Genomic DNA, 13383 nt, shown 5'->3' on the forward strand with positions numbered 1-13383 from the left:
CCAAATCCAGCAGAGAGGTCAAATTAGAGAGGACTGAGGACTAACACTGAAATTGGCAAGGTAAAGTCACTGGTGACAGATTTGGCAATGGTCATTTCCAAAAATGCAACGAGCATTTGATTGGAATGGGTTGAACAGAGAAAGAGAATTGAAGAAGTGAAGACGGCAAGTATAAGCAACTTTTCATAAGTCTCACTGTGAAAAAAAGGGCATAAGTTGGTGAGGATATGGTTCTAGGGAGAGTTTACTTGAGATTACTAAGGCATGAAGTAAAACAGACCATGGCAGGAGTTAATCTTCAACTAGGCAAGCATGCAATCCAGCACCCTAGAGATGGCAGGGTATGCTTCTTCATTGTGAAAGGAGGGAGTGCAAGTGTCTGGTGGTGAGAAGATGAAGTTAATTATTGCCTGATAACTTCTGTTCCTTCAGTGAAGTGTAAAATGAAATCACCAGCTGAGGGGGAAGATGAAGTGTAGGAGGTTTAAGGAGAGAGGAGATGTAAAATAAACAACTTGGAGAGTCGGAGGCAATGTCATATTCATATTTGATTCCTAGCATAGTGCCTGGGACACTGTAGGCATATTGAAAAGTAACTGAAGTCAGAATCAGAAAAGAAAGGAAGAACTATTATATGCATTAAAAACCTACATCTCAATAATAAAAGTGATGTTTTTGTAGAGTACTTTCACTTACAAATGGTATAGTCTGCTTGAGTGTATTCTATAAATCTATAAATTAGAAGAAGAAAGCATCATTTTAAAAAGTGATTTAGGATAAGATTACTACTTAACACTTTATTCATTAGAAATCTTTCTCACTATGCTAATCTTTTCAAGGGTGAAGGGATTCTGTCTTTTCATCTTTGTATTCTCAGGACATATATAAAACAGTGCCTGGTGTGAAGTACACAATAATGTTTTTAAAAAATAAATAAATGACTACTAACACAGGAGCTTCTAATTCCAAGAGGATTTGTAATCTGAAATGGAAGACTACCCAAAAGAATTTAAATACTTTAGGGATGAAAAGTCGTAGTGGATTATAAAAACAAATGGATGTTTCAGGGATATTTTGAGAGAGCCTCAATATGCAATATACTTTCCCACAAAACTTTATTTGTGACATTATTTCAAAAATAAAAACTGATCTAAATGGATTTTTGGTCTCATCAGTGTGGTAACTCTTATATTTGCTTGAGTTTATAGGCTCTTTGATCTTTTCTCTGTAATGGGAATGGATATTGTCTTATTTAGCTAACATTGTGCACTGTTGTGAACCATATTCCCAGATGCTTCAGAGCCACCCATCTTGCTTACTCTTCCTCTCTAGAAAGACCTGGAGAGATTTCTTTTCTGTCTGGATGATGGAGTACCACAGTCACCCACACCTGCTATGGAAGACCAGGCCCAGAGGCAGTTCCGCCAATCAGGCAGAATGTGGCTCCACTTCACCCCCGTGTTAGACTGTTCTTACTCCTGGAGTGTTGCACAGCACAACTTCCCCATTTCTTGTAACATTGCTTTCAGGGGTAAGGTATTCAAAAAATTAAACATAAACAGGAAAATAGAACTGGGCATATATGAGGGAAGGAGAGGAAAGGTAGATACAGAAAGGGGGGAAAGAAACCGGACCACTTTAAAGTCAGTTATTATAATTACAGCCATTCAGTTGAGCAACACAATAATACGATAAACTTTACAGCTGAGGGGGAAAATCATGGCAGAGGGGGAGAAAAAGAAAAGTTGAGAAAGAAATTCAACTCTGAACTGGTCATTTTGCCCAGTAGTGAGGGACATAGAGAAATGGGGAGAAATATAAGTGTGCCATAACCGTCTCTGCCGTCATGTTTATACATCAGCACAAATCACAAAGGACAGATAATATAAACACATTAACTAAGACCTTTACCAAGAAGACTTGACTTTTCTGACTTAGAAATTGATTAGAACAGGGAATGAAGACCCATTTCTCAGTCATTGTGTAAGTGGCTGGCTCCCTCTAGTGGCTGCTGAGATTCCCTGTATGTGGATCCTAAAAAGCACTTATCAGGAAAAGACTAAAGGAAAACAACTAAAAATTTTAGGAAAAAACAAAAACACTTTGTTTTAATGTCTTGACATAGAATTTTTTGAAGGTGCTCTGACAGCAAAACTAAAATTGAGGAAGATACAATATTTTTCTGTAAAACAATTAAATTATTTAAAATAGTCTAAGGCTTTGACAAAAATAAAATAGCAGTGAACAAAACAATAGCAATTAGTCATTTCCAGGGAGGGTTTCTACACATCTATAAATGAAGTCATGAGAATGGATGAGGCATTCAGATAAGCATATCATAAAGAATAGGTCCAAGGAAATCACAACATCTAAGCCGTGAGGGAGCCCAAGATTAATTATCAAAGAAACAGGACGTCCTTAGACAATGGTATTGGAAAAGATCAGAGACAAGAGACCATCAAGCCATGGTAGTGGACAGTGTTAAATGGAAAGAAAAAAAAAAAACTAGCTATTGTGGGGACTGTGGGCAAAATAACAGAGTAGAAAGACCCTGAAATCACCTCCTCCCCGGGGCAAACCAAAATCACAACTACTTACAGAGCAACTATCTATGAGAACCACATGAAGACTGCCAGAAAAGATGAGTACAACTAAAGATATTAAGAAGGAACTACAATGAGATGGGTAGGAGAGGTAGAGATGTAGTATATTCAGGACCACACCTCCAAGTCAACAACACCCCAACTGGAAGGAATTTCACAATCATAGAGGTCCTCCCCAAGGAGAAATAAGTCTAAGCCCCACTTCAGGATCCCTATCATGGAGGTCAAGTACTGAGAAGATAAGGCCTCAGAATGTCTGGCTTTGAAAACCAGGAAAGAGAAATGAGCAAAAATAAGCAAATGGAACTAAATAAAACTAAAAATCTTTTGCATAGCAAAAGAAACTATGAACAAAGCAAAAGGATATTTGCAAACACTATCTGATAGGGGTTAATATTGAAAGCATACAAAGAACTCATACAACTCAACATCAAAGAAAAAACAAATAACCTGATTTAAAAATAGGCAGAGGACCTGAATAGACATTTTTCCAAAAAAGGTGGCCAACATAAAAAGATGCCAACATCACTAATCGTCAGAGAAATGCAAATCAAAACAGTGAGATATCACCTCATACCGGTCAGAATAGCTATCATCAAAAAGACAACAAATAACAAGTGTTAGGGATGATGTTTGGCCACCTGATGCAAAGAACAGACTCATTGGAAAAGACCCTGATGCTGGGAAAGACTGAAGGTGGGAGGAGAAGGAGATGACAAACGATGAGATGGTTGTATGGTATCACCGACACAATGGACACGATGAGTTTGAGTAGGCTCCGGGAGTTGGTGACAGACAGGGAAGCCTGGTGTGCTGCAGTCCAAGGGGTCACAAAGAGTCAGACACAACTGAGCGACTGAACTGACTGAACTGAGTGATGATGTGGGAAAAGAGAACCTGTGTACTGTTAGTGAGATTGTAAATTAGTGCAACTGATATGGAAAACAGTATAGAAGTTTCTTAAAAATATAAAAACAGAATTTCCATATGACCCAGGAATTTCACATCTGTATTTTTATCAAAAGAAATAGAAAACACTAATTAGAAAAGACACATGTACCCCAATATTCATTGCAACAGTTTTTACAATAGCCAACATATTTAAACAACATAAATGTCCACCGATAGATGAATGCATAAGAATATGTTGTATATATAATATTACATATATATGTATCTCTTATGTACAATGAAATATTACTCAGCCAAACCAAAAAAAGAATGAAATCTTGCCATTTTTGACAACATGATGGATCTAGAGAGTACTATGCTAAGTGAAATAAGTCAGAGAAAGACAAATACCTTACATTCTCATAAGTATGTGAGAATATAAAAAAACAAAGCAAACAAACAAAGTGAAAACAGACTCATAGATACAGAACATAATGGGTGGTAGGGCAAAGGCGGGTATGTGGGAGAATACTGGTGAGTTATAAACCTCCAGGTATAAAGTAAATAAGCCACAGGGATGTAATATGCAGCATACGGAATATGGTCATAATATTGCAATAACTTTGTATGGGGACAGATGGTTACTAGATTTACTGTGGTGATCATTCCATAATGTACGCAAGTGTCATAGTGATTTGACACCTGAAAATAACATGATATTGTACATCAACTATATTTCATTAATAATTATTTAAAATGTCTATGCTCAGAAAAGAAGGCTAGAAGGATATAAAACAACACACTAAATGTGATCTTTGGGTGACAGAAAAATGAACAGCCATTGTGCAGTGAACTCAAAGGTTAAAATAAGTACCATTCAAAATAGGTAAGCAATACTGATCAGGGTAATACAATATAGCTAAAATGAAACTTTAAAGTGTGTCAATCTTTCGTTTATCTTACTAGAATTTAGATATATCAAATACTCTTTGCATGCCCTCATTACACACACACACACACACACACATACACACACTTTTCCGGTAAAAGAATTTGATCTGGATTCTCATTAAACAGCTTTTATTTCAACATGAGGAAATGGCTTATTAAGCTCTCTAGTCAAGGGGAAATGAACTAAAAGCTTTCTGTCTTCTCCTAACTACTTTAGACAGTGTCTGTTGTAAAATGCTCACGCTATTAACTTCTCAAATGAATCATAATACATGAGGATATCCAAATTTAATGAGGTAAATATGACTAGACTACAAAATTATTATTGAGAAATATATTTAAAGCACTGAACATTTCCCTGATTTGGTTATTCAGTTAAAATGATCCTACTGCTGTACCACTTCTATTTAGTCCGTTTAAAGAAGAGAACTAGCATGTTGTACAGGAAGCTACTGAAATGCTTCCATTGCAATAATACTTGGCATCTAAGATTTGGTTCAGGTTTTAGATCTCAGGTAAGTTTTGTTTTTTAGGTTTTCATCCCCTTCCTCCCAAATTATTGACACCATAAAACAAGAGAAGAATAATTTGACTTACTAAAAAGTTCTTTTTTAACTGTTAAATTATGATTTAACTGTTAATATGGACAAGTGAATAAACCCAGTCAGTGTACTGGGTTTATTTTTAAAAATGAAAGTGAATGGAATAATTTTGAAGAATTGGCTGAACTCAAGATGATACAACTGAAAAAGTATTTTAAGACAAATTCTCCACAAAACCACATTCCATACAAACATTTCCTTTATATTAATGGCCACACAACTAGATTATATATACCTTGAAGTAAGTTGACTGTACATTTAAAATCTTCATGTCCCAGCACAGTGCCATAAGAATAGTAATGCTCAATTACTGAAATGTTTCTTGCCATAGATGATAACTGTGAAAGGCAGGATTCTAAAGATGTCCCCCTTACTGTAAGATTCCTGCCCCTGGTTATTCAATCAAACACTACTCTAAGTACTGCAGAGAAGGGACTTTGCAGATGCAATTAAGGTTATTAGTTGACCTTACAAAAGGGTGACCTTACAAAAAGTATCCACAATTACCTAGGCAGATCTAACCTAATCACACAAACTATTAAAGGCAAAAATATTCTCCAGATGCTGCAGGGAAAAAAGGTAGAAGAGGATGTCACTTTGAAGCATCAGGAGGATTTGACTCCCAGTTGCTGGCTTGGAGATAAAGAGAGACACAGATCAAGAAAACAGATTTAGTCCTAGACCCACAAGGAACTAAATTCTGACAACCTGAAGAAGCCTGGGAAGTAAATTCCTCCCCAAAGCCTCCACAAAGGGTCACAAGTCCTATCAACACTTGAATTTTGACCATCAGGTTCTGAGCAGAGAACCTTATCTGCAGAAATATGAGATGATAAATGGACATTGTTTTAAGCCTCTAAATCTGGGGCAATAGGAAAGTAATGCAAAAATCAAATAAACATGATTTTTTTACTACGTTGCTGTTGTTTGGTCGCTAAGTTGTGTCCAACTCTTTGCAACACCATGAAGCGCAGCACACCAGGCTTCCCTGTCCTTCACTATCTCCGGAGTTTGCTCAAACTCAAGTCCATTTGCTATGTAGGATCTTAACATTGGGTCCTATATACAATCAAATTCACAATGGTGCCCCTTATTTCACAAACATTTCTCTTTGGGGAAAGAAGCTAGAATTTAAATCTACAAGCCTGGTGCAGACCTGAGCATTGTTCCAATTCACTCAGTTGTGCAATGCTACCTAGAAGTCTTCCTTTTCACTGTCTTTTCAAATCAGATGCCATATTATTTGGACAGAGGATTTGATTTTGGAATTTCTCATTTCAATTTGAATTTCTCATTTCTGTTTTCTCCAAGAGATCCTTGATCTCTCTTCCTTTTCCTCTGAATTCCCTAGTTGTATGTTAATGAGTCCCTATCTTATGTGTGTGTGTGTGTGTGTTAGTCACTCAGATGTGTACAACTCTATGTACACAACTACATGTATGTATGGACTACAGCTCACTAAGCTCATCTGTCAAAGGGATTCTCCAGGCAAGAATACTGGAGTGGGTTGCCATTCCCTTCTCCAGGAGAACTTTCCAACCCAGGGACCAAACCTGGGTTTCCCATGTTGCAGGCAAATTCTTTACCATCTGAGCCACTGGGAAGCCCTATCTGAAGCCTCTTTAAATCCTGTTTGCTGCTGCTGCTAAGTCGCTTCAGTCGTGTCCGACTTATATTCCTTTAATTTGAAGACTTTTGAGGAATGTGACTTTTTAAAAATAGGCTAGGATACACAGTGTAATGTAAAATTATATGGAAATTTTCATGTGTAGTTTAAATAATAATAAAGTGACTAATGTATCTACCCACTATTCAGGTCATCCTATGCTATGCTGAGTCACTTCAGTCGTGTCCGACTCTGTGCGACCCCATAGATGGCAGCCCATCAGGCTCCCCCATCCCTAGGATTCTCCAGGCAAGATCACTGGAGTGGGTTGCCATTTCCTTCTCCAGTGCGTGCAAGTGAAAAGTGAAAGTGAAGTCGCTCAGTCGTGTCCAACTCTTCATGACCCCATGGACTGCAGCCTACCAGGCTCCTCCATCCATGGGATTTTCCAGGGAAGAGTACTGGAGTGGGGTGCCATTGCCTTCTCCGAGGTCATCCTATATCCCCCAAATTCTCTGCATGCTCCTCCCTAGTTAAATTCCCTCACTACTTCCAAAGATAACCACTATCCTCATTTTTGTGTTAAACATTCTCTTGCTTTTCTTTATAGCTATTGGCGAAGAAATATCAATAACCACAGATATGCAGATGACACCACTCTTATGGAAGAAAGTGAAGAGGAACTAAAAAGCCTCTTGATGAAAGTGAAAGAGGAGAGTGAAAAAGTTGGTTTAAAGCTCAACATTCAGAAAACGAAGATCATGGCATCTGGTCCCATCACTTCACGGAAAATAGATGGGGAAACAGTGGAAACAGTGTCACACTTCAGTTTTTGGAGCTCCCAAATCACTGCAGATGGTGACTGCAGCCATGAAATTAAAAGACGCTTACTCCTTGGAAGGAAAGTTATGACCAACCTAGAGAGCATATTCAAAAGCAGAGACATTACTTTGCCAACAAAGGTCTGTCTAGTTAAGGCTATGGTTTTTCCAGTGGTCATGTATGAATGTGAGAGTTGGACTATGAACAAAGCTGAGCGCCAAAGAATTGATGCTTTTGAACTGTGGTATTGGAGAAGACTCTTGAGAGTCCCTTGGACTGCAAGGAGATCCAACCAGTCTATTCTGAAGGAGATCAACCCTGGGATTTCTTTGGAAGGAATGATGCTAAAGCTGAAACTCCAGTACTTTGGCCACCTCATGCAAAGAGTTGACTCATTGGAAAAGACTCTGAGGCTGGGAGGGATTGGGGGCAGGAGGAGAAGGGGACGACAGAGGATGAGATGGCTGGATGGCATCACTGACTCGATGGACGTGAGCCTGAGTGAACTCTGGGGGTTGGTGATGGACAAGGAGGCCTGGCATGCTGTGATTCATGGGGTCGCAAAGAGTCGGACACGACTGAGCGACTGAACTGAACTGAACTGATGCTTACCTAAACAACACATTTTTAGCTTCCCTTGTTTCGAACATAAAGCTTGTTAATTTCTAAAAAAAAAAAAAAAACTCCTGCTGTGATTTTGATTGGGATTGTCATCCCTTCAACTCTGGAAGCCTTTATTTCTGCTCCATATTGCACCAACTGAAACCCCCATTAAAAGTTGAAAAGAGGGACTTCCTTGGTGGTCCGGTGGATTAGATCCCCGACTGGGGAACTAGGATCCCACATGCTGTGACGAGGCCTGCATGTTGCAAGTACTTTACCCCATGCACTCTGAAGTCCATGCACTGCAACCATGAAGCATGAGCGCCACAACAAAACACGATGCAACAAAGATCCCATGTGCTGCAACTAAGACCCGATGCAGCCAAGTAAATAAATAAATACAAAAACAAACAAAGACAGTGGAAAAGAAATGGTGAGAGTGGAGATCTTTACCTTATTTACAATCTTAGGAGGATATCATTCAGTCTTCTGCCATTAAGTTTGGTTTCAGTTATAGGTTTCTCATAGATGTGCTTTGTCAGATTAAGTTAATCTTCTATTCTTAGACTGCTGAAAGTTTCTTTTTTATTGTAGTAAGATATACATAACAAAAAATTTTCCCCATTTTAGCCATTTTGAAGTATACAGTTCACCATTTGAAGTATATAGTTTAGTGGCATTAGGTATATTCACATTGTTGTGCAACCACGGCCACTATCCATCTCCAGAATTTTTCATCATCCTAAACTAAAACCCTGTGGCTATTAAACAATAAATCTCCATTCCCTTCTTCCAGGTCACAAGAATCATCATTTCCATGAATTTGCCTATTCTAAGTAACACATATAAATGAAACCATACAATATTTTCCTTTTGTATCTGGCTTATTTCACTTAGCATAAAGATTTCTAGGTTCATTCAACTGTAGCATAAATCAGAATTTCCTCCCTTATTAAGACTCAATATTATTCCATTTTTGTATGCATATATTACATTTTCTTTATCCATTTATCCATCAATGGACACTTGGGCTGTTTCCATCTTTTGGCTATTATGAATAATGCTGTTAGGAACACTGGTGTACAAATAACTCTTCAAATCTCTACTTTCAATTCTTTTTGATATATACTCAGAAGTGGAATTGCTGGATAAGAGAGTGCTGCTGCTGCTAAGTCACTTCAGTCGTGTCCCACTCTGTGTGACCCCATAGATGGCAGCCCACCAGGCTCTCCCATCCCTGGGATTCTCCAGGCAAGAACACTGGAGTGGGTTGCCATATCCTTCTCCAATGCATGAAAGTGAAAAATGAAAGTGAAGTTGCTCAGTCGTGTCTGACTCATAGCGACCCCATGGACTGCAGCCCACCAGGCTCCTCCATCCATGGGATATTCCAGGCAAGAGTACTGGAGTGGGGTGCCATTGCCTTCTCCAGGATAACAGAGTAACTCTAGCTTTAATTTTCTGAGGAACTGCCATACTATTTTCCATTCCATTTTACATTCACTTCATTCACACACAAGGTTTCTAACTTCTTTACATCTTCACTAACACTTGTTATTTTCTATTGTTTAAATAATAGCCATCCTAATGGATGTGAATCGGTATCTCTGGGGTTTTGATCTGCATTATTCTAATGATTAGTTAGCATCTTTTCATGTGCTTGTTCACCATTTTTATATCTTTTCTGGAGAAATATCTACTCACAAGTCCTTTGCTCATTTTTATTTATTTTTATTTTATTTTTATCATAAAGTTTAATTATGGTTCAGAAAAAATTGAGTGAATAACCTTCTCTGAAAAAATATATTGACTCTGTAGACTGCAGTTACTAGGGGCGGGGAGGGTAGATGGCAGCTGGTAAGTTAAATTACCCTATTTTCTATTCTTAAAATGACAAAAAGTCCCACATCCAGTCTGATTATAGAGATGCATGTGCCCCAAGTGGCTGAGAATAAATACAACAAGAAAGGCAGAAGCTGTAAAGCTAAGGACATGCAACAGGCTCTAAGAGAAAGTCTCAGAAATACCCAGAGTGGCAACAAGGAACGTTTGGCTGGAGTTTGAAGTTCTTTTTAGTTGTCTTTGTCTTTTGCTCTATGCTTAAGGATGCGTATGTAATTGTAAAAATAAAGTAAAAAATAAAAATACATGAACTTGATGTAATTGAAATTCCCCTTTTTGTCAATAGGTGCTTCTCTTTACAGCTCGTCCACTTTCTCATCTGTAAACTGGTCTCCCATTGTGGTCAGCAGTTCTCTCAGGTAATCCTCCTGAATGGTGCCAGTTGCTTCTTCATCAAAGCAAGCAAAAGCATTTCTGATGACATCTTCTGGATCTGTGCCATTTAACTTTTCACCAAACATTGTGAGAAACATGGTAAAATTTATGGGACCTGGAGCCTCATTCATCATGGCAACCAGATATTCTTCAGTCGGATTTTTTCCCAGGGAAGCAAGCATGTCATGTAAGTCTTCCTTGTCGATGAACCCATCCTATTCTGGTCAATCATGTTGAATGCCTCCTTGAACTCCTGAATCTGGGACTGGTCAAACACAGCAAACACGTTGGAGGTCGAGCACTGGGGGAGCTTCTTGGTGGTCTTGGTCTTTGCTCTTTTGCTTAACATGGTGGCAGTTAAATCCCTAACTCAGCCACGAGAATCCTAGAGCTTCAGGAACCTCCTCGCTGCCCCGGCTGCTGCTACCAACTCCCCTTTGCCCATTTTTAAATTTCATGATTATCATAGTTGTTGTTGCTGTGAATTTTTAAAGTTCTTCCTATATGCTGCACATTAATCTCTTGTTAAATATATGATTTGAAAATACTTTCTCCTAGACTTTTTCCTAACTTTTTTCTAGTTAGAAATGGAGGTTAGATTTTGTCAAAAGCTTTTTGTGTCTGTTGATGATATTTTTAAATTTTTTACTTTGTTAATATGATGAATTTTACTTTTAAAAATGCTTTGTTGAGACATAATTCATATCACCTGTTTTTAAGAGTGTATATAATAGAACCATTATCACAATCACTTTTAGAACATTTCATTTTTCCAAAAAGAAACCCTGTATCTAATAGTAGTCACTCCCATTTCCATCTGTATTAATCAGCTACCATATTAATTAACTGTCATAACAAAAAACCACAGAGTTGGTGGCTTAAACAACAGAAATTTATTTTCTCACAATTCTGGAGGCTGGAAATCCAGATGGCCATCATTGTGTGGTATCCTCAGATGGCCTTTTTTCTATCTGTGTGCACTCCTGGTATCTCTTCATCTTCTTGCAAGGACACACTAGTCCTACTGGATGAGCGTCTTAGGCTCCTTAAAGGCCCTATCTCCAAATACAGTTATATTGGAGTTAGAGCATTAACCTATGAGTTTTGGGAGAATACAATTCAGTGCATAATATTCTGCTCTCTGCCATTGCCCCCCAAAATTAATTTCCTTCTTGAAATCAAAATACATTCACCCCATATCAACAGCCTCAAAAGCCTCAACCCATTCCATTACCAACTCCATCATCAAAGTCTCATCTAACTAACATCTAAATCAGATAAATAGGAATCTTAAGCTATGATACATCCTAAAGCATAATTCCCATCTAGCAGCACTTATGACACCAGACAAGTTAGGTGGTTCTAAAATACAATAGTGGGACAGGCATAGGATAAACGTTCCCATTCCAAAAAGGAGAAACTGGAAAAAAGAAAAATGTCACAGGTCCCAAGAAAGTCTTAAATCTATGAAGACAAATTCATTTAGACCTTAGGACTCAAGAATAATCCTCATTGCCACAACTGTCCCCCTGGGCTCAGTTCAGAGGGAGCAGGCAAAACACCCAGCACCTAGTCTTTCTCTAGAAGGGTTAAATTTCATCTTTCCCAGCTGCTGTCCAATGGTCTAACTTTTAATCAGACTGCATCTGGGTGGGAAATTCTCAGGAGCCTGAAAGACCTTTAGGGAACATCTCCTTCCTTCTGCCCCTAGCTTACTCCAAGAGCAAAACCAAGTCCCCAGCTATTCCCTGGAAGGAGCTTGTCCACATATCTAACATCCCAACATTTATAGTTGCCACCTGAAGAACTGGCTCCCAAATCAGTTAGCTCTGAGAGCCAAAAGGGCTCAGCATTCACAAGTATCATGGGACTACATTAAACTAATAGGCAGTTTTATACAGAAATGCAAGCATTTCTCATAGTTATTACCCCTAGGCTCAGCACAGAGGAAACAGGCAAAAATAATTTCTCCCTGGAAGAGCTTTGACTGCATACTTTCCCAATTGCTTTCCAAGGGTTGAGGGTTAGGCTTCGGATAAGCTTGCACCTGGGAGCTAATGGGGCTTGCACTTAGGAGTCATCTGCGAGACTGAAAGGGTGTGTGGGAACTTCAGGCACCTCCCCACCCCAAATCCATTAAGCCCAGCAATGAAACCAAGTCTGTAGCTTCTCCTTAACAGAATCTGGAAAAATACCTAGCAGTCTACCTTCCATGTCTGCCAGCTGAGGAAATGGCTCCTAAATCACCTGCCTGTGGGACATGATGGTGTTTAGCATTCAGAAGTTCTCTAGGATCACAGAGAACAAAGAGGTAGTTCTATATGGGTTCACAAGAACTTCTAGGGGATATTCCCTCTGGCTCATCACAGATTGGTTAGGCAAAAACAACCAGCTCCTGATTTTGCCCTGAAAGAACCTAAACTGCATATCTAAAATCCTGACTTTCCCAGCTGCAGCCTGAAGATCAGGCTTCTAATTAGCCTAACCTGAGAAGCTGAAGAGGCAGGTAATACGAGAAACTCTCTGAAAAAGAAATTAAGGGAACTTATTTATAATAGCATCAAAAAGAATAAAATGCTTAAGGATAAATTTAACCAGGAAAGTGAAAGATCTATACACTGAAAACTGCAAAACACTGATGAAAGCAATTGAAAAAGGCACAAATAAAAGGAAAGATATTCTAGCTTGTGATTGGAAAAATTAGTACTGTGAAAATGTCCTTACTGACCAAAGTGATCTACAGATTCAATGCAATCCCTATTAAAATTCCAATTGCACCTTTGCAGAAATATAAAAAACAACCCCCAAATTTAAATGGACCCACAAAAGATTCCAAAGAGCCAAAGTAATCTTAAGCAGGGAGAACAAAGCTGAAAGCATCTCGCCTGATTTCAAACTACATTATAAAGCTATAGAAATCAAAACAGTACAGGACTGGCCTAAAAATAGACACATAATTCTGGAACAGAATAATGAGCCCAGATAGAAACTCATTCATATATGGTCAATTAGTTTTCAACAAAGGCAC

General features: G+C 38.5%; 1 protein-coding gene and 1 pseudogene across 2 annotated transcripts in view; both read right to left on the reverse strand.

Moving 5' to 3' along the window:
- Positions 1 to 13383, reverse strand: part of CCDC18 (coiled-coil domain containing 18) — a 173212-nt gene that overhangs the window by 31493 nt on the left and 128336 nt on the right. The window lies entirely within an intron of this gene.
- On the reverse strand, positions 9807 to 10719 carry LOC109556050 (myosin regulatory light polypeptide 9 pseudogene; annotated as a pseudogene).

Source organism: Bos indicus, chromosome 3 (genome assembly GCF_029378745.1).
Source record: "Bos indicus isolate NIAB-ARS_2022 breed Sahiwal x Tharparkar chromosome 3, NIAB-ARS_B.indTharparkar_mat_pri_1.0, whole genome shotgun sequence".
NCBI classification, from domain to species: domain Eukaryota; kingdom Metazoa; phylum Chordata; class Mammalia; order Artiodactyla; family Bovidae; genus Bos; species Bos indicus.